The sequence below is a fragment of the Acomys minous genome (assembly GCF_964271855.1).
Source record: "Acomys minous genome assembly, chromosome: 3".
Taxonomy (NCBI): domain Eukaryota; kingdom Metazoa; phylum Chordata; class Mammalia; order Rodentia; family Muridae; genus Acomys; species Acomys minous.
In genome coordinates, this window is record NC_140485.1 from 32,331,485 (window position 1) to 32,356,349 (window position 24,865).

The following is a 24,865-nucleotide window of genomic DNA, read 5'->3' on the forward strand; positions in this document are numbered from 1 at the left end:
GTTCTGTACATTTTTTGTTTTGATTATTATGTGGTGGGAGATTTTCTTTTCTGTTCTACTCTACTTGGTGTTCAGTAGGCCTCTTGTATATTTATATGAATCTCTTTTCTTTAAATTGTGAAATTTTTCTTCTATGATGTTTTTGAAAATATTTTCTGGGCCTTAAAGCCGGTCATCTTCTATTTCCTCAATTATCCTATTATCCTTAGGTTTCAACTTTTCATGGTGTCATTGATTTCTTGGATGTTTTATGTCAGTATTTATTTTAGATTTAACATTTCTTTGATGATTGCATCAAATTCTCCCATTATATTTTCTACACCTGAGATTCTTTTCTCTATCTCTTGTATTCTGTTGTAAATGCTTACCTCTATAGTTCCTATCTCATTCTTTAAGTCCTTTCTTTCCAGGCTTTCCCCAACTTGTGCTTTTATTATTATTTCCATTTTCATCTTCGTATCTTGAACCATTTTATTTATTTCCTTCACCTGATTGTTTGCATTTTCCTGAATTTCTTCTAGTGATTTATTCATTACCTTTCTATAGGCCTCTGTCATCACCTCTCTAAGGTCCTCAATCTGTTTAGCTGTGTTTCTTTACAGATCTTATTCATTTCCTCCACTATCGTCTCCATAAGGATATATTTAAGGCAATTTTGTTGTGTTTTAGTTTGTGTTAGAGTGTTCATTCGTTGTTTGCTTTGGGTTAATTGGGTTCTCTAGATGCCATTTTATTTTGGCTTTTGTGGGTTTTTTTATGCTGGCCTTTAGTCATCATGCTGTTTCTGGTGTTGGGTGGTAGTTTCTGGTGTCCTCCACTTGCCATTGAGAACAGTTTGTAGGTGACTGGCTATAGGTTGAGACCCCTCACCTGCGAGGATCAGGGAACCATTCTGTGGATCAGGCAGGTGGTCTGGGTTCAGATCCGGGAATTTTCCATGAATTGGCCAGGTGGCCTGAGGTCAGATCCATTTGTGCTCTATACCATGGGATCTCCTCTGGAATCCAAGACCAAGACACTTTGCCTTGTGGCCAAAAATTATGTCTAAAACACAGGGCATGCATGCTGCTTGTGGGCTAGCCTGTGGCTAGCTAGGCTTTGGAGTCTGGGCCTGAGATAGAGGGCTGGTGCAGTGCACTGTCTGGCATATGGCCAGGTTTTGTCTACCATGCCTTTGCATGCTTGGGCCCTGGAGCCTTCTGTGGATTGGCTGGGTGATCCAAGGTCAGATCTACCCATGCTCCACATCCTGGGGTCTCTACTGAGCTAGCAGACCAAGATTCTGGTGCTCTGCCACCCACAGTTCAGTCTGAGACAGAGTGCTGGTGCAATGTGCTAATGTGCATTTGGCTGGGCTTTGGTGAACATGCCCACACCTGCATGGGCCCTGGGGCCTGCTATGGATAGGCAGGGGCAATCTGACATCAGATCCACTTGTGCTCCCCACCCTTGGGTCTCTTCTGGGGTAACAGACCTAGACACTGGTGCCTTGCAGCCTACAGCTCAGTCCAAGATGTAGAGTGCAAATGCAGCTCACAGGCAGGTATGTGTCCAGACTCTGAGGACTGGGCACCATAGCCTAGGGACCCAGGTTCTCCTCCATGGACCAGCTGGATGGCCTGAGGATAGGCTCAGCTGTACTCCACATAGTATGTACCCCTCTCACTCAGGACACTCCAGCTCTGGTGCTCTGCATCTTCCAACCCAGTCCCTCTGTTCAGTCCAGCCAATTAGACACATTGTGTGATTAGCGCCACCATCTTGGATTCCACTTTACTTTTCAAAGTACCTGGATTGGAAGGTGCATGCTTCCCTTGATTCATGACTCCCCTTTGCCTTATAGGTGGCAAAGAGGGAATCCCACATCTAAGCTATCAGTATATTTTGTCACATTTGGGAGGACTCAGATACACAGAATTAGAATAACTGACATTCTTTCAACCTTTGTCCTGTACATGCTTTACTCAAACATCCATGAACAATATGCAAACTAGGATGGTGCTAGTATCCTATACCCAGTCCTTTTCTTCTCCATTTTCCAGTCCGCCCTACTTCCCTTCAGATGAGTATTTTCCTGTATCTTTGGTCCATCATTTACATCCTTTAAAAAAAAATATGATTTGACATCTCCATATATCCCTAGAGGTGTATCTCTTTCAGCTTAATGACTTTAATTTTATTTAAAATGGTATCATGTTCTTAAGGCTTGGCCTTACTTTAAATTCATGTTTCTAAGACTTAAGCATATTCATGTTGCTATGGGTGATGAGTGTTGGCTGCTGTATCATTTTCTAGTGTATAAGTAACTGTGCTACAATAACTAATCTGCATCTGTGTTGTTTCTATATTTTCCTTTTGTGACTAATACTTTTAAGCTCACTCTTGGGCATGGCTACATGAGTTTGGAGAAGAACAAAATTGTTGAATCATTTTCTAATACCTAAATGGATCTCTTCTCTCTTTGTATGTCCCTGTAATGGTCACCTAAGACATCAGCCTTGGCTCCTAAATCCCCATATAGCATATTTTATGAGTTTTTCCCCTTGGAGTTTAGACACTATACTGTAGTGAGTGTCATACTCATTTTAAGGATATGTGGCTCTTGTAACTTATAATTTAAAACATGTCACAAGCTTATTGTCATTTGCAGGAAAATCTGGACTTCTAGGAAAGGCAGAGTTTAGTCCTTTCCAGCTTGCAGTCCGGCCTCCTAACGTGATTCTTCCTCTCACTCATTATTCTCAGCCGCATTGGTGTCCTTTCTCTTGACAGTGCTGTGTTCTGGTCTGTTCTGCTTCCTTGCTTGTGTGCATGTGCTTTTTGTTGCCTGGGCCATCCCTCTTGCTTCTCCAACATTCAACATCTTATTTCATTCCAGTCTTATCAGAAACCTTACTTTCCTCAAAAAAAAAATGTGGCTGACCACACTTTGCATTGTTGAATCCCCATTTATTTTCTCTTACAAAATTCTTCCACTCCTTTATAAAAGGTCCCACATGTTGTATTATTTATTTCTTTTTCTTCTCTGTCCAATAAAGACTCAAAGTTCAAGGACTGGTTTCATCTCGGTCTAAGGGCTTGGCAAACTGCCTGCCCTGCACAGACCAAACCACAAGGATGGCAGAAAACATTACTTTTTTAAAATCACAGAATGACACATTATATGAAAGCCTTTTTAAAGCCAAGAATACTTATTATTCTATGAAGATTTCTTAAACCTCTGCCTAGGTGAATGAACGGACAGATATAAGTGCTATAGAGAAAAAAAGGTCTTTGCTATATTATTCTATAACAATCCTGGGAGAAATTGCCTCATACTTTCAAAATGCTATTACACCTCCTCTCAACACTCCACACAAGAATAATCAAGTTTGAGACAACTTGGTAAAGTATCAGCTTTCCCTCTTATTACCTGCTGACGCCTTAGCTCCTGTGGACACTCATCCCAATTAACAACTCCAACCAATCTCTCTGGCACAATGGAATCCAGGTCTCTAATTCCTCTGTTTTCTCCATCATAACTTCATCCCCTTCTTTCTTGCCCACATTAATTATAACTACATTCTGGGGTCTTTGTCTCCCTCCAACAGGCTTGAAAGCCTATGAAATTCCTTAAGCATAGTGCATTATGGCTGATGCTCACCTGAGTCCTCCCCTGTATTCTATTAATCCCAGTGTTTTCCTTAGGGCTCCTGTCCATCCTTGGCCACTAGTTTAATTATAATTAGATTTGAAGAATGCTTTCTTTATAAGAATACCCTGCTCAAAGGAGTCTAACATCACAGTAAGTATTCACTCATCCACTGCTGTCTACCATGTTGTTAACCCACTTGCATCCACCTTTACACCTGAGTTCTAGAGCAGATCTTGAAAACATCATTTCTGACCTCTTTGGACTTAAAAAAAAATAGTACTTGGATGGCAGTTACCCCTGTTCTCTTCTCAAAAGGCTTCCCTTTGCTTGTGGCAGAGTGGTAAGCATTGTCTGATTCTCATACCCATTTAAAATCAGATGTTTGTGGCAGGACACAGAATAATACAATTTCCATACAGCACACAGTCTGCAGGGTGATTTTTTTTTCTGCCCATAAAACATGTGTTCAGGAAAGCAACCCATTATTGCAACTGACTCATTTTAAAGCTTGGACATAATAAACAAGTAACACAATCACAACATTATATCTAGTTTATGACTCACGATTCATCTGGTCTTACATTAATGTTTTAAAACCATGACTGGATCTTGAAAACTAAGTATGAAAGTGAACTTCAATATTTAACCCCGCCTAAAAGCTCACATTTTTAATTTCTCATTGTTGGATCTTTTTTTTTTACTAATCTCCTTGTGCTTGTGTATGAAGAGGAGTTAAGTTACCTTGAAGAAACATCTATCATGAAACACATGAGTATTTCACCGAGTCATATGCTTGTACCTATCCCCATCCTCCACCATTTGCTCATGGCCAGATTTCTCTTGAGCTTAAAACTAATTCCATTCATGCTCATGGCCAAGAGCTAATTTGCATAATATATTTTGCCTTGACTGGATGCCAAGAGTAGATTAATAACTTGACGTAAGGAATTGTGAACAATTCTGTGGGAAAATCTCAACTGTTACTGCTTTGGGATACTTCAATTACATATTGACTAACAAGTAGCATGTTGATCCAAACATGTTTGGACCAGAAGAATAAAAAACATAGAAACACCAACTTTTGTATTTAAAATGCAGCCCAGTGTTTACTGCCTCTTGACAGTTGGTTCAAAGGATATATGGATTTATTCATGATCACACAAAAACCCTTAAATACTGTTGTTAGCACCAAACACCTAATCCCATAGGATGGCTTCTGGAAATATCTTTGCGTTTTTCTGAATGAAACACATCCCCTGGTGTGCAGAGTGGAATCCAAATTGGGCTAGAATTATTTTCAGCTCTCTATTATCCTTTCATCTCACAACTCTATGGTTCCCAAAGCACATTCTTATAAAATGCATAATTATTTGGTTCAAGTGTTATCTGAATGTTGCTGCTGTGGTATAAAAAAAAGAGAGTTCCAGTGTCAATTATTTTTCCATTCTGAGAAGTTATACCCATCCCAAAAACATGCATCACTAATATTGAGCAAGTATATGGATCTCAGAAAGGTTTTCACTTATAAACTGCCTTTTGGAAAGGGCCAAAAGACCAAACAAAGTGACTGGAAATCACTTAGGAAGAAAACCTTTTAGTATAGATGGTTTATGAAAACTGACACTTTGTTGCAGTTTTTCCAAGAAAATTTAACTGCCTGTCATGCAGAAAAGTGTTGCCATGGTAAGCAGTTTTTGGAATAGGTAAACCAAATAAGAATGAGACAGAGCATGTGTGAGGCTCCTGGGAAAGGGAAGTTCAGGTTGCCTGGAGCAAGAATAACTTCAGTATTTAAACTCAGGAAGACCACAACACTCTCCTCCCCAATGTGGTGCTGGCAAACGTCTATTTTTCTCTGTTAAGCAATTTCCTTCCAAAAGGTTAACACATATTCACTAAGGTTTAGTTGAAGAAAAAATTGAATCAGAGTATTATTGCTAGTCACAAGTTAGGATGCTGTTTTGTGTCTAGGATGGAGTATGAACGTACACTTGCATGTTTCTGAGCAGGTGTATCCACATGTTCACATATAGAGACTAACAGGTGACATCTGTTGTCTTCTGTCATTATTCACCTTATTTTTTTTTAAAGACAAGAACTCTCTTTAGTTAACCTGGAGCTTGCAGATTTAGCTATACTGACTGGCCAGTGAACCTCCAGTGTAGGCCTGCCTCTGCTTCCTAGTGCTGGGCTTATAGACAATATTTATTATAGACAATATTATAGACAATATTTATGTGGGTCTGGAAGATCTGTACCTAGGTGTTATGCTTAACTTGAAAGAACTTAACCCATTTAGCCATCTCTCCAGTTCCCAAGTTATTGTTTTCTATAATAATAATAATAACAACAACAATAATACAATATATAATATAATAATATATTATTCTTATAATTATATTTTATAATTTTATATTTTATAAAATTATTATTATTATAAAAACAACCCTCTTTAACAAGCATTTTTTGGAGTTTTTGTTGTTTTTAATTAATATCATTTTAATAATTCATTCATGTTACATCTCAATTGTTATCCTATACCTTATATCCTCCCATTCCTCTCTCCCTCTCATTTTCCCCCTACTCCTCTTCCCTATGACTGTGACTAGGAGGGACCTCCTCCCCCTGTATATGTTCATAGGATATCAAGTCTCTTCTTGGTAGCTTGTAATCCTTCCTCTGAGGGCCACCAGGTCTCCCCATCAAGGGGATGTGGTCAAATGTGGTGCACCCGAGTTTGTGTGAAAATCAGTCCTCACTCTCCACTCTCTACTCAACTGTGGAGACTGTCCTGTCCATTGGTTAGATCTGGTTTGGGGTTCAAAGCTTACTGCATGTATTGTCCTTGGCTGGTGCCATACTTTGAGCAGAACCCCTAGGCCCAAATCCGCTCATCATAATGTTCTTCTTATAGGTTTCTAAGACCCTCTGGATCCATCTATTTCCCCATTCTCCCATATTTCTCTAACCTAGAGCCCCAATCACATCTATCCCACTTTCATGATAAGTGAAGACTTTCATGGGAAGTGTCCTTTAGGCTAGTGTCCAGATATAAGTGAATATACACCATTTGAGTCTTTCTGATTCTGGGGTAACTCACTCATTATGATCATTTCTAATTCAATCCATTTGTCTACAAATTTTGGGAGTTGCTTGTTTTTATTTTATAGCTGAGCAGTATTCTGTAGTGTAAATGTACCACAGTTTCTTTACCCATTCTTCAACTGAGGGACACTTAGGCTGTTTCTAGGTTCTGGCTATTATGAATAAGGGTGCTATGGATATGCTTGAGCATATGCCCTGTGTGTGCTGGAGCATCTTCTGGGTATATTCCAAGGAGTGGAATAGCTGGGTCTTGAGGAAGCCTTATTCCCAGTTTTCTGAGACAGCACCAGATAGATATCCAAAGTTGTTGTACTAGTTTGCATTCCCACCAGCAACGAAGGACACATCTCCCCACATCCTCACCACCATGTGGTGTCACTTGAATTTTTTATCTTAGCTATTCTGATGGGTGTAAGATGGAATCTCAGAGTCGTTTTGATTTGCATTTCTCTGATGACTAAAGACATTGAGCATTTCTTTAAGTGTTTCTCAGCCATTCGATATTCCTCTGTTAAGAATTCTCTGTTTAATTCTGAGCCCCGTTTCTCAATTGATTTGTTTGGTTTTGTGGTGTTTAATTTCTTGACTTCTTTATATATTTTGGATATTACACCTTTGTCAGATGAAGGGTTGGTGAAGATCTTTTCCCAGTGTGTAGGCTGTTGCTTTGTTCTGTTGACAGTGTCTCCTGCCTTACAGAAGCTTCCCAGCCTCAAGAGGTCCCATTTATTAATTGTTGACCTTAAGGCCTGGGCTGTTGCACTTCTGTTCAGGAAGTTGTCTCCTGTGCCTGTGTTCCAGGCTTCCTCATTTTTTGTTCTAAGCCATTTAGTGTCTCTGATTTTATGTTGAGGTCTTTAATCCACTTGGACTTGAGTAGACAAAGATGGGTCTAATTGCATTTTTCTACATGTAGGCATCCAGTTTGACCAGCACCATTTGTTGAAGATGCTATCCTTTTTCCATTGAATACATTTGGCTTCTTTGTCAAAATTCAAGTGGCCATATGTGTGTGGATTAATTTCTGGGTATTCGATTCGATTCCATTGATCAACCAGCCTATTGTTGTGCCAGTATCATGCTTTTTTGGTTACTATTGCTCTGTAGTACAGCTTGAGATCAGTAATGGAGATTCCTCCTGAGGATCTTCTATTGTATAAGATTGTTTTAGCTATTCTGGGATTTTTGTTATTCCATAAGAAGTTGAGAATTGATCTCTCAATGTCTTCAAAATATTGTGTAGGTATTTTGATGGGAATTGCATTGAATCTGTCAATTGCTTTTGGTAAGATGGCCACTTTTACTATGTTAATTCTCCTGATCCATGAAAAAGGGAGATCCTTCTATCTTCTGATGTCCTTTTCAATCTCTTTCTTCAGAGATTTAAAGTTTTTTTCAAACAAGTCCTTCACTTGCTTGGTTAGAGTTGCTCCTAGATATTTTATATTGCTTGTGAATATATATATCGTGAAGGGTATAATTTTATTAATTTCTTCCTCTGCTTGATTGTCATTTGTATATAGGAAGGCTACTAAGTTTTTTGAATTAATTTTGTATCCAGCCAATTTGCTAAAGGTGTTATCAGCTATAGGAGTTCTCTGGTAGAATTTTGGGGCTCACTTATATATACTATCATATCATCTGCAAATGGGGATAATTTGACTTCCTCCTTTCCCATTTGGATCCCCTTGATCTCCTTTTGTTGTCTTATTGCTCTGGCTAGAATTTCAAGAACTATATTAAAGAGATCTGGAGAGAGTGGGCAGCCTTTAACAAATGTTATGTTAATGCCAGGTTAGAATACAATGTAAAGTGAATGGGCTAAGTAAGTCTGCAATCACACAAAAAGATAAGGCGTATAAGCCCTATAATTCTTACAATGCTAGTGCAGTTACTTTGTCCCTCCTCTAATTATCTCTTACTCAAAAGCTTTTGGTATATATTATCATCCCACTTGACATCACTTAGTAAAATGGAAATATTAGGCAACATGTACATATATGTACACGTATATATACATACATATATATATATATCCTTATTAAATACTTCTAGACAAGCTTCTTTTTTTCTAGATGCATTATCTCAGTGTTTTATCTACCCTACCAGCCTTTTATATCCACTGTGTGCTGCTGGCTTCTGCTCCTGATCATAAAAACTCCACCTCAAAGCCTTGCTCCCATCGCCTGCCTTAGGCAACCATGTACCTTCAAATATCTCTCATTGCATGTCTGAAACCCTCCCCCACTATATTATGAGCTCAGCACGAGTTAAATTGGCTCTTTGTACATAAATCTTTTAAGTGACAGATATTGGTAGGAAACAAAAATGAATTCATGTACAGAAATTTAAAATAAGTAAAGAGAATACAATACCAGAGAACTTACAGGATCCCCAGGAATACCAAGCAGAAAAGGTTTGAGAGTATGAAGTGTTAGCAACACCAGGTGGTAGTTTAGAAGAAATAATAAGAAGGTGAATTGGGCTATCTGAGCCAGAGCAGCCAAGTGAAGCAAACAGTTGTAACTGGGACCAAGTAATTAGAAAGGGACTTCTGTCTCCTCTGACTTCTCCTTATAAAAAGAAACAGGGTGTATGCACCCGCATCAAAGAGCCATAGTCATATCCCTATAGAGGGGAGAAATGGGCAGCACCAACACACAGAAGACTTGTTACCCAAGGTCAGTCCCAGAAGCTGTGTCATTCTCACACAGCCGGCTGAGAACCACCCAGAAAATCTCAGCAGGCTCCACCATCCTCCCTTTCAGACCTGGGGTTCCTAAATACACTGCTTGATAGGGAATCATAATTTCAAGGAGGAGACACCACTGTCCAAGTAGGTGGCTCAATTTTTTTTATCTTTATATCTTTTCTCAAGTGCTGTGTCATCTACCTTTTTCAAGCATGACACCTTGCTTCTTAGCTCTATATAGCCTATAATGCATGTACTTTATTGTTTTTTACTACCTCATTGATTATCTATTTTACCTCTGTAGTTTCTGTTTTCTTCTCTAAGTTGTCTCTTTTCAGGCTTTCCCCAATTTGTGCTATTATTATTTCCATTTTCATCTTCATATCTTGAACCATTTTATTTATTTCCTTCACCTGATTGTATGCATTTTCCTGAATTTCTTTCCAGTGATTTATTCATTTCCTCTCTATAGGCCTCTGTCATGGCCTTTCTAAGGTCTTCAATCTGTTTGGCTGTATTTTTTATAGATTTTATTCATTTCCTTCACTATTATCTTCATAAGGATAGATTTGGGGTAATTTTCTTCTGTTTCAGTTGTGTTAGAGTGTCTAGGGATGTTTGCTTTGGGATAACTGGGTTCTGGAGATGCCATATTGCTTTGGCTTTTGTTGTTTGTATTTTTACGCTGGCCTTTAGCCATCTGGCTGTCTCTGGTGCTGTGTGGTAGTTTCTGGTGCCAAACACTGGCCATTAAGAACAGCTCATAGGTGAGTAGCTATCAGCTGAGACCTAGGCACCTGTGGGGACCCGGGGAACCCTTTTGTGGACCAGCCGGGTGACTTGAGGTAAGATCCACTTGTGTTTCACACTGTGGGGTCTCTTTTGGGCTAGGAGACCCAGACATTGTGGTCCACAGCTCAGTCTGAGACACTGTGCACAGTGAGATGTGAACTGGCATGTGGCTAGGCACTTGAGGCCTCATGTATGCCCACAGGGACCCAGGGCCTTTTTTGTGGATTAGCCAGGTGACCCAAGCCCAGACTCACCTGTCCCACACAGTATCATATCCTATCACTTGGGAAACATTAACATTGGTGTTTTAGAGCCCACAGTTTGGTCCTTCAGTCGCCGTGCAGACACAATGTGTGATTGGCGCTGACATCTTAGATCCTTGTCCTCTAATTGCATTTATATCATGTTTCCTTCACCTTAAATGGGGCACTCTTCTCTTGTCACACAAACTGCTTATTAGTAGAGGCCATTTGCAAAACAGCTGCATATCCTGAAGATCCAGAAAGATCTCCAAGCATGCTATGAACTCATGAAATTTCTTTGTAGACATTTATCTATGACCATTTGTTAGAGCAGAGGCAAGGGGGTACATGGGTGAAAATGCTGAACAAGACATTCTGAACAAGGTAGGGATTGCAGGGTCCAAGAAATGAATGCTGCAGGGATACAATATTTGCCAGGCTGAGCCTGAGAGATAAGGCTGTATATAGATTTGGAAGGAAAATATATATCACTACGAAACTATTTTTTTCTCTATAGCTCTCCAGAAAGAGAAGTTTTCCTATACAGTTCAAACAGAAAGTGGCAGTTATCAAAGACTCAAAGGAGTTGGGAAATGTGGCTCAGTATGGCTGGCTGAAGGAGCCAGAAACAAAAATTAGCAGCCCGAGGGCACCGCCATCACTGAGAATGTGTCAGTCAGCAGCTGTGTGAAATGGAACTAAATTATAGTTGAAATACCTGTTTCCACCCTACATAGACTCACAAAACCACTCCATTCCAAAGTCTCTCAGGGCACAGTGATATTTCTTAGAAGTTACAAGTTCATGGGGGACAATCACCTATGCTCTTTATTGAATTTTCAAAATATCTAAAGCAAAATAATCTCAGGGACATCAAAATGTTATATGGATCTAAGCTGTAGGCTCTCAGTTCCCAGAACTGAGTGCTGAATCAGTGGTGCAGTGATATAAACCTTCGTGTTTATGGGGACTCAAGAAAGTTAGAATAAAATAATAGCAATCAGAAAAATAATATATTAATTCTGCTGTGTTGGGCCATGCACTCAATACTCTACACATTTGATGCACTCGAGCCTTTCACAATTACATGAGATAAGCACAATCATTGCCAATTTTCAGATGGGATAAATGGAGCTTGTAATGATAATAGAACATATCTGAATGTATAAAGAGCGAGCATTTGAATCTGGATGGCCCAGCGATCATCTGCTTAGCTACACTGCTCACTAACTTCCTAACAGTTTTGTGAGGACCAAGTTTATTCAACTTGACAGTCGCAAGGCAGCCCATAGATATACTTAAACCATGACTAAAACAAACCTGTAGCTTCCTGTTGAGTTTCTGGAGTAGGGATATGATTGCAGCATATCCAGGAAATCCAGGTTACCACACTCTAGGAAGCAGAGGGAGAAGCATCTCTCATAGGGTTGCAGGTAATGGATGAAGCGGAGGTTCAATAGGAACTCTATTTGTCTGACAGACTCATGAGAAGGGTCTGTCTTCTCTATGCCAATAATACTTGAATAGACTTTGCACTATGAATGTAACCTAAGCAGACCTCACTTCATGACTTGTTAATCACCAGAACTCTAGAACATGGGAAAATATATCAGAATCCAGGTTCTTACAAAGTAGGGCCCAGAACTGGAAAACTGACTATGCTAGAATAGACAGAATCAGTGAAAATTGTTTTTCTTTCAAGTTGACACAAGACTGAATCATGTGGAAAGAGGGACTATGAACTGAGGTATTGTCCCATAGGTTTGTCTAAAGGCAATCAGTCTCGTAGATGATTGGTGTGGGAAGGCTCACCCCACTGTAGGCGGTACCAATCTGGTAGATTATTGATTTGGGAAGGCTCATACCACTGTGGGTGGTACCAATCTCGTAGATGATTGGTGTGGGAAGGCTCATCCCATTGTAGGTTGTACCAATCTGGGAGGTGATTGGTGTGGGATGGCCGATCCTACTGTAGATGGTATCATCCCTTAGCAGGAAGTTCTGGAAAGTATAAAAAGGTAGCTGAGCAAACCAGGGGAAGAAAGCTAGGAGGAGCAATTCTTCTTGCTTTTTGCTTCCGTTCCTGCCCTGAGTTCCTGTCTTGACTTTCATTCATAATGGAGTGTAATCAGGATGTGTAAACCAAATAGACCTTTCTCTCCCCCAAGTTGGTTGTGACATATTATCACAACAATAGAAACTTAATTTAGGACAGTGAGATATGATAGGATTTAATCAAAGGAGACAGTTCTAAAAGGCAAAAATCCAAAGAGAAAAAAATGAGACAAGGTCAAGGTGGAGAGCATCAACTAGTAAACTGCCTTGAAACTAATTTCTTGAAACTTGAACTGAGCAGAGTATAAGCAGAACTGATGGTAACAAAGGAAAGTAGAGTCATCCTTTAGTCTGCACTAGGAGAATGGCCAGCCTGGAGGAAGAGGGTGTGAAGAAGTCATTTTCCTTGTTCTGTAATTGGAAGTTTTAGATCTCACCTAAAATTTGTCTCTCTTGAGTCTCAGACACAATCATACCCTCACTTTGTCTGGTAGATAAATCATTTAAATTGTTTTAAGTGAGGCACCATCCTGAAGTAATGGGTATCTCATCCCTTTATCTGTAAGTTAGAGGAAACATTTAGCTTACTTATTTTGGGTAGTCCCCTCTAACTGAGCATTTTTGGCAATGGACCATTATAATGATGAGATGTCAGTTATACCATCAATATAATGAGGATTACAATACTTTATTGGGAAAACATACCCCCCAATTCTTATTTGTTTCCTTGTATGTTTGTTATAAATTCATTTTACTTTGCAAAAACATTTTTTAAATATACATGATTTTCAAAATAAATAGTATCTTAACTCCCATTGTTTAAAGGTCATGACCTTCAAAGCAAGGCCAGTTTCTTTCCTATTCCCCAGTGCAGCTCTAAAAATAGTCTGAATTTAGACCCTGTAGGCTCAGCATGAATTAGGGATTCAGAAGAAATGGCTGCCTCTTTCTGATATTTTACTTGCATTCAGTAATATTTTCCTAACAGGAATATTCTCAAGAAAATTTAACCCCTTCACCTAATAAAATAGGTAAGGCAACAAATGTATAGGACTTAGTGACCAACACTTCACAGTGAAGGTATTTTCTTTTACAAACTAAAGAAACTAAAGGGGAAAGAAATGTTAAGACATTAACTGTATATGTATCTAGCTGACTTCTCACTGAAAATATGAAGGCTACGTATTTACCTCCAGAACCTGGCTATGGTCTCACTTATAGTTTTCTTTTCAATACATATTTTAGAAATTTGGCTTTTACCTGTTGTTATTTTTTTATTTTTTTATTTTTTTTGCAAAACGCTTTCTAACTCATGACATTTTTAATTCAAGAAATTATTAGAGTCAGGAGGGTATTCTCTAATGGAGCATGCTTTGCCCAAAGCTTATCTTGAACTCCAAAGCCCCTAAGTGCGTAAACATGGTTAACTTCAGAGCATGTCGTTTTGCTGGGACGTCTGTATTGTGTGTCTCTCAATGCCATCTTCCCTTTCAGGTTTGTCTTCTTAAGAGGACACTGTTTCTTCCATCTGCAGGGAAAATAGGGCCTTCTTAGAGAACTGAAGCTTGTTCATCTCCTCAAAGTATACATAATAATGCACAGAAAGAAAGGAGGAAGGTTTCCAGGCTAGGCCTATAGCTGTTTGTGAATTGACTGCCAAAGTGTGAACTAAATGGCAGAGTCTGTCTGTCTCTCTGCCGTATGTGTTAATGTGCCCAAAGGCTAGTAAGCATCCAGTGCATTTAATATGCAAGAAAAATAAAAGCACGAAGCCATCTACTTGGGGTGTCTCCAGAGACATTTATTTTTTCTAAATATGAAATTTTCTTAGTACATCAAAACTAAAGAAGCATGTTCTGAGACTGAAATGCTTTGAATGACAGAATAGTCTAAATTGCATAAGACAAGACATGCAAATTGTCCATTGAGCAGTAGCGAGTCTCTATTCCTATATGCTGCAGGCCTTCTTGATGCTAAAAACCAGAGGAAAATAAATGGAAAAACCAAGACTTCTGGGCACCAAGAGCAGTTCAAGGCTCCTGTAGCTATTAAGCCTAAAACCCATATGTAAATTAAGTAAGAAATTATGATGATATTTGACCTACTAAATGCCCAAATGTCAAAACTGTTTTTTGCAACTTTTTTTTTTTAATGTAGAGTGAAACTGTCAGAAATTGACAGTTATGGTCTATATATGTCCAATTGACATATATGGTCCATATATCCCTTCATTCCATCTCAACTGCAAAGCCCTACATATCACTCTAAAGAGGAAGAACATTTGTAGTTTCTTATTGTCGTCATCACTTAGCATACCCAAGTGTGGCTTTACATTTAAGTGCATTGCATAAACATTCTTTGGCACTGCGTAGGTTCTGACTCATATTGCAAGGCACTTATGAGTTTAAAGCTACTGTCTCACAGTATTATATCCCACAAACTCAAAAGAAGGCATACATGAAAGGAAGCTAAAGATAGGGCTAAGGAAGCAGTAGGTTAGCAAGTGTTCTACCAAGAGGGCCCAGTGTTGTCCTTTTGGAATTTAAAGGGTCCCTCTCTTTGCTGCTTTGATGAGTTTGCTCTGGTCCTACCTTGAGTTAGCTGTCCGATGCTGATGAAATTAAAAGTGTGTTTATAATCTTTGTAAAGACAAATCATCTTGGCACAGAGGGAAATCATGACCCTGGCCTGTACAACCCCCTGGATTCCTCCAGTCTATTGTAAAGAAGGCTTGGTAGGAACCTGCAGGTAGAACCCTAGTTCATCAGTGCAACCTGGAGAAGCAGGTCCACCTATGTGGTACACAAATGTACATGATACACTTGAATAGCTCTCAACTATGTATCACTTCAGCCATTTCCCCTTTCATCTCATAAGCCTGAACCAAACATCTGTGAGATACAGAATATATTTTTGACTTTTGAGAACCAAGACAAAGCCATTCTTGTTGGGTTAAACAGGCATGTTAAGACCATCACATGTCTTGAATTTGTTGACTTCATTTCCATAGGTGACCTTTCGATTAAACCTAACAGATTTCATTTTCATTTATAATGTCTATATGTCTGATGATAAGAGTCTTCTTGTCATCCTCCAGAGAATGTTCTATGTGCTCAGGGTAGAATGTGATGCTTAGGCATCCTTTCAGTGTTACATTGTTGTTGTTGTTGTTGTTGTTGTTGTTGTTGTTGTTGTTGTTGTTATTCTGTATTGGAGTCCTAATAATGAAAACAGGAAAATGGTTAGGGTCCCCAAGTGGATTCTAGGAACCAATCAGACAAGTCTGGTTTATCCAGGTTCCACAGTGTGAAGTTTGCAATCACCTTCTAAAGGGCAGTAACATTCTTACCAAATACTGAGTTATCCAATTAATGTGTCCAAGAGGACAATGTGACTAGTCTCAGTTTGGCTTAGCAGGCCAGTCAACCAGAGGTGTGTGACTGGGGATTTACAGAGCTCACAGGAGTTTTGCTTTCCCTCCCCTAACCTCTTCTTGGACCCTGGTAACATCTTAGATCTAATTACAACAGCTCAGTGAATAAAATTCCTATCAGAATCCTTTTACATCTTGTAACAATCAAAAATTCTTCTATGTCTCCAAAGGTAACTGCTATCAGTAGGGCTGGAGAGATGGCTCAGAGGTTAGGAGCACTAACTGCTCTTCCAGCAGTCCTGAATTCAATTCCCAGCAACCATATGGTGGCTCACAAACATCTATAATGTTGTATAATGCTCTCTCCTGTGTACAGGCATACATGCAGGCAGATCACTACATACATAAAAATAATAAATAAATCTTTTTGAAAAAACTACATCAGTACTTTGCAATATAAATATAGTTATGAGCTACACTTGTGCTGTTTTAAGTCTGCTAGAAGTCACAGCTTCAAAAATGTGAAAACATAAAATCAATAAGGAATCAGATTAAATCACTTTTAATGGTATATGCCTTCAAGCTATTACTGTTTTACCCTACATATGATACAAAGCATTACTCATGTAATATTTTAGCATTTTCTGGGTATCTTCAAAATTGGCATCTATTTTGTATCTGTACCAATTGCAATTGGAAAGCTTCTGAGGATTAACAAGCGAATGTGTTTAATCCTATGGTGGTTTTTTCCTTGATAAGTCCATTTATGGCACCTACTGTTAGGCATAAGGATCATTCTTTTTACTTTCAGATCATGCACATTTTTATGTGCATTTAATTTTATAAAATGGACTATAAGTGGTACTGATGAGAAATGCTAAGTTTTATTATATGGAAGTGTTAATAAATAGAAAAGGCTTTGTGGTTTATACCAAAATAAAATTCTCATTGGGAATGTGTTCCCCAGGATTTCCAAAGAAAAATTGAAAAGTGTGTAACAGTAATGTTTTTCATGGATGTAGAAATGTTCTATTTCACATTTACATAGAAAATGGAATTGTTTGGGGGGGGGGAAGTATAAGAAATGTTGTCATAGAATGAAAAAGTCCTTAGCTGTTTTGTTGAGTAAAAGATAACAATTAAGTGTTTTCCTTCAGGCATTCAGGACTGAACAACTTACCATCAAAGGCTGAACCTGGCTAAGTATAAAGAAGAAATAAGAATAAAAATAACAGAGACTTGGGGCTTTCTAAAATACATTCCTTCTCTCCTGTAACCTCTTAGTCTGGTCTAGATTTCATATTAGCAGAAAGTACTATGTAGGCTGCAGGGAGGGACACAGTCAACAGTCTCATCCAGCTGTGATGCCAATGACCTATTACAGTGATAAGCATGGTAGGATTTCCCAAAAGATGCAATAGTGGCACTCACATATTAGCAGGCACCAACAGATAGATGTCTAACTGAACTTAAGGCATATTCAACAGTTATGCCTAGTGCTGGAAACCTAGGAAACTATGCAGGGCTAGTGAGGTTGTGGATCTTAGAAGAGAACCTCCCTTCATCACTTTGCTAGATCAGCATAATTCCCAACTACATTCTAAATACTGCATCTTGTGCCAACAGATAAATGTAGTTCTCGCCCCTCATGAAAGAAGCCAGAATAGTGATAATGCAGAGACAAACATGGCACATGGAGCCCAGGCCAATGGACACATCTACAGCACAACTCCTGCACCTGAGGCTCAGAGAACATTACAGAAGTTGGGCCAGAAAGATTGTAGGAGGCAGGGGACCAGGAAGTGTACTGTGAGATTGTGATTCCTGCAAATGAAAGGTGAGCCTCATCCACGAAACCTCAACAGTACTCTGCCTAAATAAGACCACCAAACATCAATAGACATGCTGACTAGTAAGGGGAATAGTTCACAGGGGTCTCAAAACCAAAAATTGTGTTCAGAGGGAGCATTATCCTCTTACAGAGATTAGCCCTCTAATTGGATATCCAGTACCAAGTGGTCAGTCCTGAAATCATATGCATATAAGTGACAGCAAACAAAATGGACTCAGCCAGTTGTATGGACAATAACAAACCAAGACTATTAATTTGAAAGGGGGTGAGGGGGCATGGGAGGGATTAAGAGAGGCCACATGACAAGGGTGAAGGAAGGGCAAAGTAGAATAATTATATTTTGATTTTAGAAGATGTAGATGACAATGATAATAATAATAGTAATCTTTTAAAAATACAAAATAAAATACCTTCCTTCCCTAAAGACTTTAAAAATATTTTTTTCTTTCCAAGTTTTGTATCTTCTTCCCTTTTGCTTTTGTTGACCCAACTTGACACAATCATGAAGGAATAGGAGAATGAGAATAGAAGCCAGGTGCCCAGACGTCTTACCAGCCACTCAAGAGAAAAATGTATCATTAATATTTCTTTAGGCCTTCAGTGTTCATGCATCCAGCCCAGTACAGCCTCAGTGAGCATGACACATGGCACAAATGCAAAGACGTTTTGTCATCAAACAGTGCTCTTGGCACTGGTGACAGCCTGGGGTCACACCAAAACTGAGTCCCGGGAATACCTTGGCTGGTGTCTCGCAAACATGAAAGCACCCTGTTCATCTCCCACTTAGTATTTATTAGACTGTCTGCCTATGGAATGGAGTGGATCGGACTTCTTGTATTTCATGGTATTTAAATACTATAATTAGTTATCAGTAGAAATATTGTTAGCACAATTACCAAAATCTCACTTTATACACATATTTTTACCAGTAGTCAAAGTAAGGGGGAATACATAAATGCACATTTAAAATCTGCATTCTGAGTTCTAATTACAGCTTTATTCATATGTCAAGACTTGGAAGTAGCCAATATACCCCTCACTAAGTATATAGATAAACTATGGTATGTCTAAATAATGGAATATTATTTAACACTATAAAGGAAAAAGCTATCAAACTTTGAGAAGGTGAAGAAAGACCTTAAATCAACTGAAAGATCTGCTCATTGTGATTCCAAGTGCTTGTCAGTCTGGAAATGGCTAAAGTGTGGATGTGGTTAGTTATGTAGATTTGTGGTTGCCAGGGGTCAACGGGTGGGGAAGAAGGAATAAACCACAGGGAACCCGCAGTGCAATGAACATACTATGGTACAAAAATAATATAAAATTATCCAAACCTGTATGCTATATACCAAAGGTAAATTTATGTAATTTATAAAATACAAATTATATGGCACTGGGGAGATGGCTCAGCAGTTAAGAGCACCAGCTGCTCTTCCAGAGAACCCAGGTTCAGTTCTCCGCACCCACATGGATGCTCACAACTGTCTGTAACTCCAAGATCTTACACAGACATACATACAAGCAAAACACCAATATACATACAACTAAAAATATGAATTATATGGTGGTGGCTATGATGTGCTAGTGTGGGCTCATCAAATATAACCAAGCTATCACTGTCCCAGCTAGTGCCTCTGCCTATGGAGGAGCACAAGTGGGTAGTCTCTGTACTTGGCCTCATTTTCCTTTGTATATCGCTATTGAATAGTCTGGAACTGCTCCTCAATAACCATTGTTGTTTTATTGAGATCTGATAGTATGATTTAATTCACCGTCACTTGAAAATGGTAGTTTACTCTTTCATTACAAGCTGTACCCAAGAGTTGATCCACTGTCGTATGCTTTATTTCCCAGGTAAAGTCTTGATGCAAGGTTCATAGTGGGGAATCATATACAAAGCTGCACTTTCAGGGACTCTGATTCTGAAGATATGAAGTGAGAGCCAGAGATCTGAAACTTTAAGCAGTCTTGGATGAATTTAAGGACCACAGGTAAAGAGAGGAGACTTCATCTGGACTGGTGTCAGGCAGTCCTGCACACGGATGTGGCCATATGGTTTGCTGCCTTTACCGATGGAATTATTATTGCAGCAATGCACATGAGCTTGAGGTTACATCGGTTAATAAGCATTAGTTCCTTCTGTGGGCAGGTCTTGATTAAATTATCCTTTTAATATTTTAGCATGCTGCACCACCTACCCAGGCATTCAACACCTTAGGAATCAATGAACATTTGCATTTTAGAAAGAGCAATGAAAATGTTTAATATGAGGATGCTATGGTCATTTGTCCTTAAAATTTTGGCTTTTAAAAAACGATACCTGTGGAAAGTGAAAATAAATACAGCTAATTTTCATGAATCTGCTAGCCCCATCCCTCGAGCCTGGTTTATATTGGCTAAAATATCCCCTGATTGTGTTGCTAAGGAAACATTCCTATTGTTTGAAATGAAAACTGTCCATTTAAAATAGCAACATCTTTTTCCTTAGAATTACTATGTGGTAATATCCACACGGTAGATTTATTAGCTCAGCTCCATTAACGTGGAGTTTTAAGCATGTACTTCACAGAAGAATAGTCAGCAGACTCTCACAAGGAACCTTTAATCTAATGAGTAGAAAGACTATCGCAAAATCAGGAAGTTGCAGGCTGTGTCAGAACCTCATGGCCAGCACTGGCTGCTCCTTGTGTTGTTTCAAAATCCAAGTCATCATGTTGCTGAAAAGCAACTTTCATGTCTTCATTATGAAAGCAAGAAACACAGTGACAGGACATTGACACCCACCCCAGAAATCATTCCATGCTATAAACTGCATATTATGATCCTATTGTTCTAATAAAAGGGAATGAAAAGTAAAACAGGTACATTTCAGATATAACTTATGACAACTAAAAACTATCACACAAAAATATAATATTTACTTTAATGTAAATAGGTTATAATATTTATGTGAATACTATCAAACCTCTCATTCTTTAGATAATTTAGAGTAAACATCCGTTATCTGTAGTGTCTGAACTTGTCTCTAGGAATGGACCAAAAGCACCACAATTGCCTTGCCCTATAATTACTATCAACTATACTCACAAGAGCTTATACTTCTTCATGAGTACAAGGCTAAGTTATGAGTTAGGAAAAACTTTAAAATGCCATAGTCACCAGAAGTAGAAGATATAAGAAGACTTATGCTGAGAAGACTATGGATTTATTTCATAAATAACAGGTTGAGTTGTATTTCTGTTTATAAAAAATTACATAAATTACTTTAAATAGGAAAATGAAAGGCAGAGGGAAAAAAAAGAAACAGAACCTACATTGTACAACACAAAAATAACTTCTACTAACACACTTCATTTTTATTTTTCTAGGTACTTTGCATGATTCAAACATAGATTTTACATACTACTTTAGCAAACCTTAACATAATTCATTTTTATGTCATTCATTTGATGCATTTTTTTTCTTTTTTGGTGTTATATAGTATGCCAGAGAAATAACATTATTTATTTGAACATTTCTTTAATATGGGCACTAAGGCTTCTAAGCTTCCCCATTGACAATAATGCCACAATGAATACCTTCATATGTGAATTATTATCTACATTCTTATTGCAAACCTTACGTACTAAACACATCATTTCTAAGATACTACATTTATCGCCACAGATGTATTTTATGCAATAAGATGTATTCCCACTAAGTACACAGACTCCACGACTCTCCACAATGGATGTAACAACAATTTATACCCCCATGGCACTTTTAAGGAACCGTTTTCCTCACCCTCGAGAGAATGGCTGAATTTCAATGCCTTTCCGTGAGAGTGCCCTATAGCAGTGATTTTTAAAAGCAGCAATTAAATGAGGTCAAAAGGAAGAGCCTGACTTAATCTGTGAAAAATATGACTTTACTGTTAATTAACTGACCTGAAAGCTTAGTGGTATTTTTCCTGCTTAGCTCTTAGAGCCTCAACCTTCCCCTGTGCTCAGTCAAGTCCATCTAATAAGGGACATGGGCAGCAATCGTTAATTGCGTTGGAGAATCCAAGTCAAACGCAGAGTCGTTGACCGCATTCTTTCTTTGGACTTTACAACTTGCAGCTTCCTGGGGACTGACTCTTTGCCCCTGTCATATTTCACAAGAGACATTTGCCCAAGATAAACTGGGTTAAGGGGCATCCTTCTCTGGAGGGCCAAGGTTTAGCCAGTGGTTCATAACAAATAACTCTTAACTAATTGTTGATAACATTGTGGTGGTGACAGCATGGTGTGTCATTGAAAGCCCAGGATGGACTTTTTAACAGCTCTCTTTCTTGCAGGTATCTTTCTTAGTATATTAAGCCAAGTGAGGAGAAGATGCTGAGTGTGAACCTGACCTATGGATCCAAAGGGCAGAACTAAATGTCCTCAATGACCCAGCTTAGTTATACCTTTCACACTCCACCAAGTAGTACTCATGTCCCTTGGGCAGTAGTCTTCGTTTCAAAAGATTTGTGGGTGTTTACAGTATTAACTTGTTTTGACATCCACATAGGACTTTGTCCATTGTGTTTAGGGGACTTGAGCAGTTTTTAAGTGAAGTTGGTAAAGTAACATTAGTGGATTTGACACATTTCTGAAGGCTCTTGACAGTCATGGTGCAAAGTCCAACACTCCAGGCTTGTATGTCCAGCCATCTGTGTGATCTTCCAATCTCAGGTAGTGCACCATCCAGCCTTATTTTATTGTTTCTTATCCTCAAAAACCTTGGCAACTGCATCCTTCCAAATTTCAGTACAGTATCGTCAGTTATCCTTTACCCCTCTCGTTCTCTAATACCTTGTGATGGATAGTTTTCTGTCAACTTAACACAAGCTAGAGTCATCTGAAAAGAAGACACATCAATTGAGAAAAATGCACTATAAGATCCAGCAATAGGGCATTTTCTTAATTAGTGATTAATGGGGGAGAGCCTAGACCACAGCCCACAGCTGGTAGTTCTGGGTTCAATACAAAAGCAGGTTGAGCAAGGCATGAGAAGCAAGCCAGTGAGTACCACTCCTCCATGGCCTCTGCATCACCTGCTGCCTCCAGGTTCCTGGCTTCTTTGAGTTTCTGGCCTCAGTGCTTTTGATGATGAACCATTACTTGGATCTGAGTAAAATAAACCATTTCCTCCTCAAGTTGCTTTTGGTCACGGTGTTTCATGCCAGCAATGGTAACCCTAAGTAAGAAACACCCAATGTCTACTAAAAAAGAACCCTGCCAGTCCCACTTTGAACCAATTGAATTAGTGAAACTGGCCTCAGAGAGTCTGAAGCAGCAAGCATGGGTCTGAACCAGGCCCTCTGTGTATATGTTATGGCTCTTAGCTTCGTGCTTTTGTGAGACTCCTAACAGTGGAAGCAGGTGCATCTCTGACTCCTGCATGCTCCTGAAACTCTTCCTCCTATTGGTTTATCTTATCCAGCCTTGATGTGAGGGCTTTTGCTCTTATCTTGTTTTATTGTATTTTGTTTTGTTCTTCTTGGCTGTCTCTCTTAGAGGCTTACTCTTTTCTGAAAAAGAAACAGATGTTGGGGGTGGGGGTGCCTGTGGAAGAGAGGAGGGGTGACTGTGAGGAGTGGAGAGAGAGGAGAAACTGTAGTTTTGATGTATTGTGTGAGAGAAGCATCTACTTTCAGTTTTTTGAAAAAGAGGAAATGAAAACAAAAAGACAGAAAGACAGAAACAACTGCAAATGCCGTCATTTCAGCAGCCTCCCGTTCCTACCTGGGCCCAGTGCATCTTCATCTTGGTCTCATTAGCTAAATCTCCATCTCAGAACATTTAGTCTTTCTTCTTCTGTTTTTAAATAAATCAATGCCACCTTATAACCTGCTCTGGGTTGTGCCTATACTCCATTTCTATTGCTTAGTGCTCATAATGCTGTACTGTAGGCTTTCCTTGTTTGTTGACTATGGGAGTTGCAAGGAAGGACAATAGAGAAGAATTAAGTCTTAAAATGCTTGTTAGCTTCAACTATGGTATAAGAAAATGCAGCTACATAAAGGTGCTTTTGCTATTGCCTTGTTTATCTTGTCTTACAATCATTGTTGCTCTTAACTCCTTGGATTTCCTTTGTCCTTCTTTGAGCAGGCCCCATCAAGCCATCTAACGTCCATCTGGAAGATTCTTCTGTTGCTCTTCCTTCAGGTGTTGGACATAGTTGTCAGGTTTACCCCTCTTAAAATACTAGTCTACTGATTCTGTATTGTGCTATCTTATATTTGCTTCCCATCTCAAGTCTCATGGAGGCAGTCTGTCTCCTCTTCGTGGCTTGTACAAATTAGCAAGCTCCATGCCTCCGTCTTGAGCAATCATTGCTTCATTCATTTTCCCTTCCTACTTTTGCACTTCAGTCCATGCAGCTGTTGCTACTGCGTCTCTAGCCTTGGCATGAGAGCTGCATTTGCACGCACACGTATTTGCACGAGGCAGCTTTAAGTGCACAACTTGAAAACTAAACTGTCTACACTCTCCCCGTTTCCCCCTTCAAAGACCACCTCCTTGTCTGAGTAAATGCCTCTGCTACCCAAGTGCTCAGCAAGTATCCTGGGTGTTATCTTGATTCTACTCTCTTATCTTACTTCAAAACCAGGCACAGGGATCTGAAAGCCATTGTTACCCACTACACTGATGCCCATGCTATGGAGGTCCAAGACTTTGCAGGGTTTGCTTAGTTGCTGTCCTTGCTTCTATTCTGTTTTGCACAGCAAGCAACAAGTAAGACTGTGACTCCCAGAAGCTCTAGGAGGTTAAGAGAGCTTGCTGCTCTTGCAGAGGATTCACACTTGTTTGCCATGTAGTTAAAGCACTTACATACAAAAATAATGATAGTTTTTAAAACTAAGTAAATCTTTGAGAAATATTATGACAACTGGCTCTACTGACCAAAGGTGTCTTGTAATACAAAGGATGATTCTAAAGTCTTAAGTGGAGAAATATAGTGAAGAGAGAGCTTCAAAAAATGAGTACCCGAGGATGAGCATAAGAATAACATTGTATACATGACGGGAGTCTCATAGCAAAGCTGCTCATGTTATAATATTAAAAATGCTAATTATTTCCCTTGTTTCCTAAACTGTACATGAAGAATCTCT

At 39.1% G+C, this 24,865-nt stretch overlaps 1 long non-coding RNA gene across 2 annotated transcripts in view; it reads left to right on the top strand.

The window, feature by feature from the left end:
- LOC311593613 overlaps positions 1 to 20,051 on the top strand; it is a 113,230-nt gene extending 93,179 nt beyond the window's left edge. For both annotated transcript variants that reach the window (XR_014777782.1, XR_014777783.1), the window contains 2 exons: positions 17,520 to 17,730; positions 19,600 to 20,051. This is a non-coding gene — a long non-coding RNA (uncharacterized lncRNA). The remainder of the gene's footprint in view (positions 1 to 17,519; positions 17,731 to 19,599) is intronic.
- Positions 20,052 to 24,865: the final 4,814 nt, after the last annotated feature.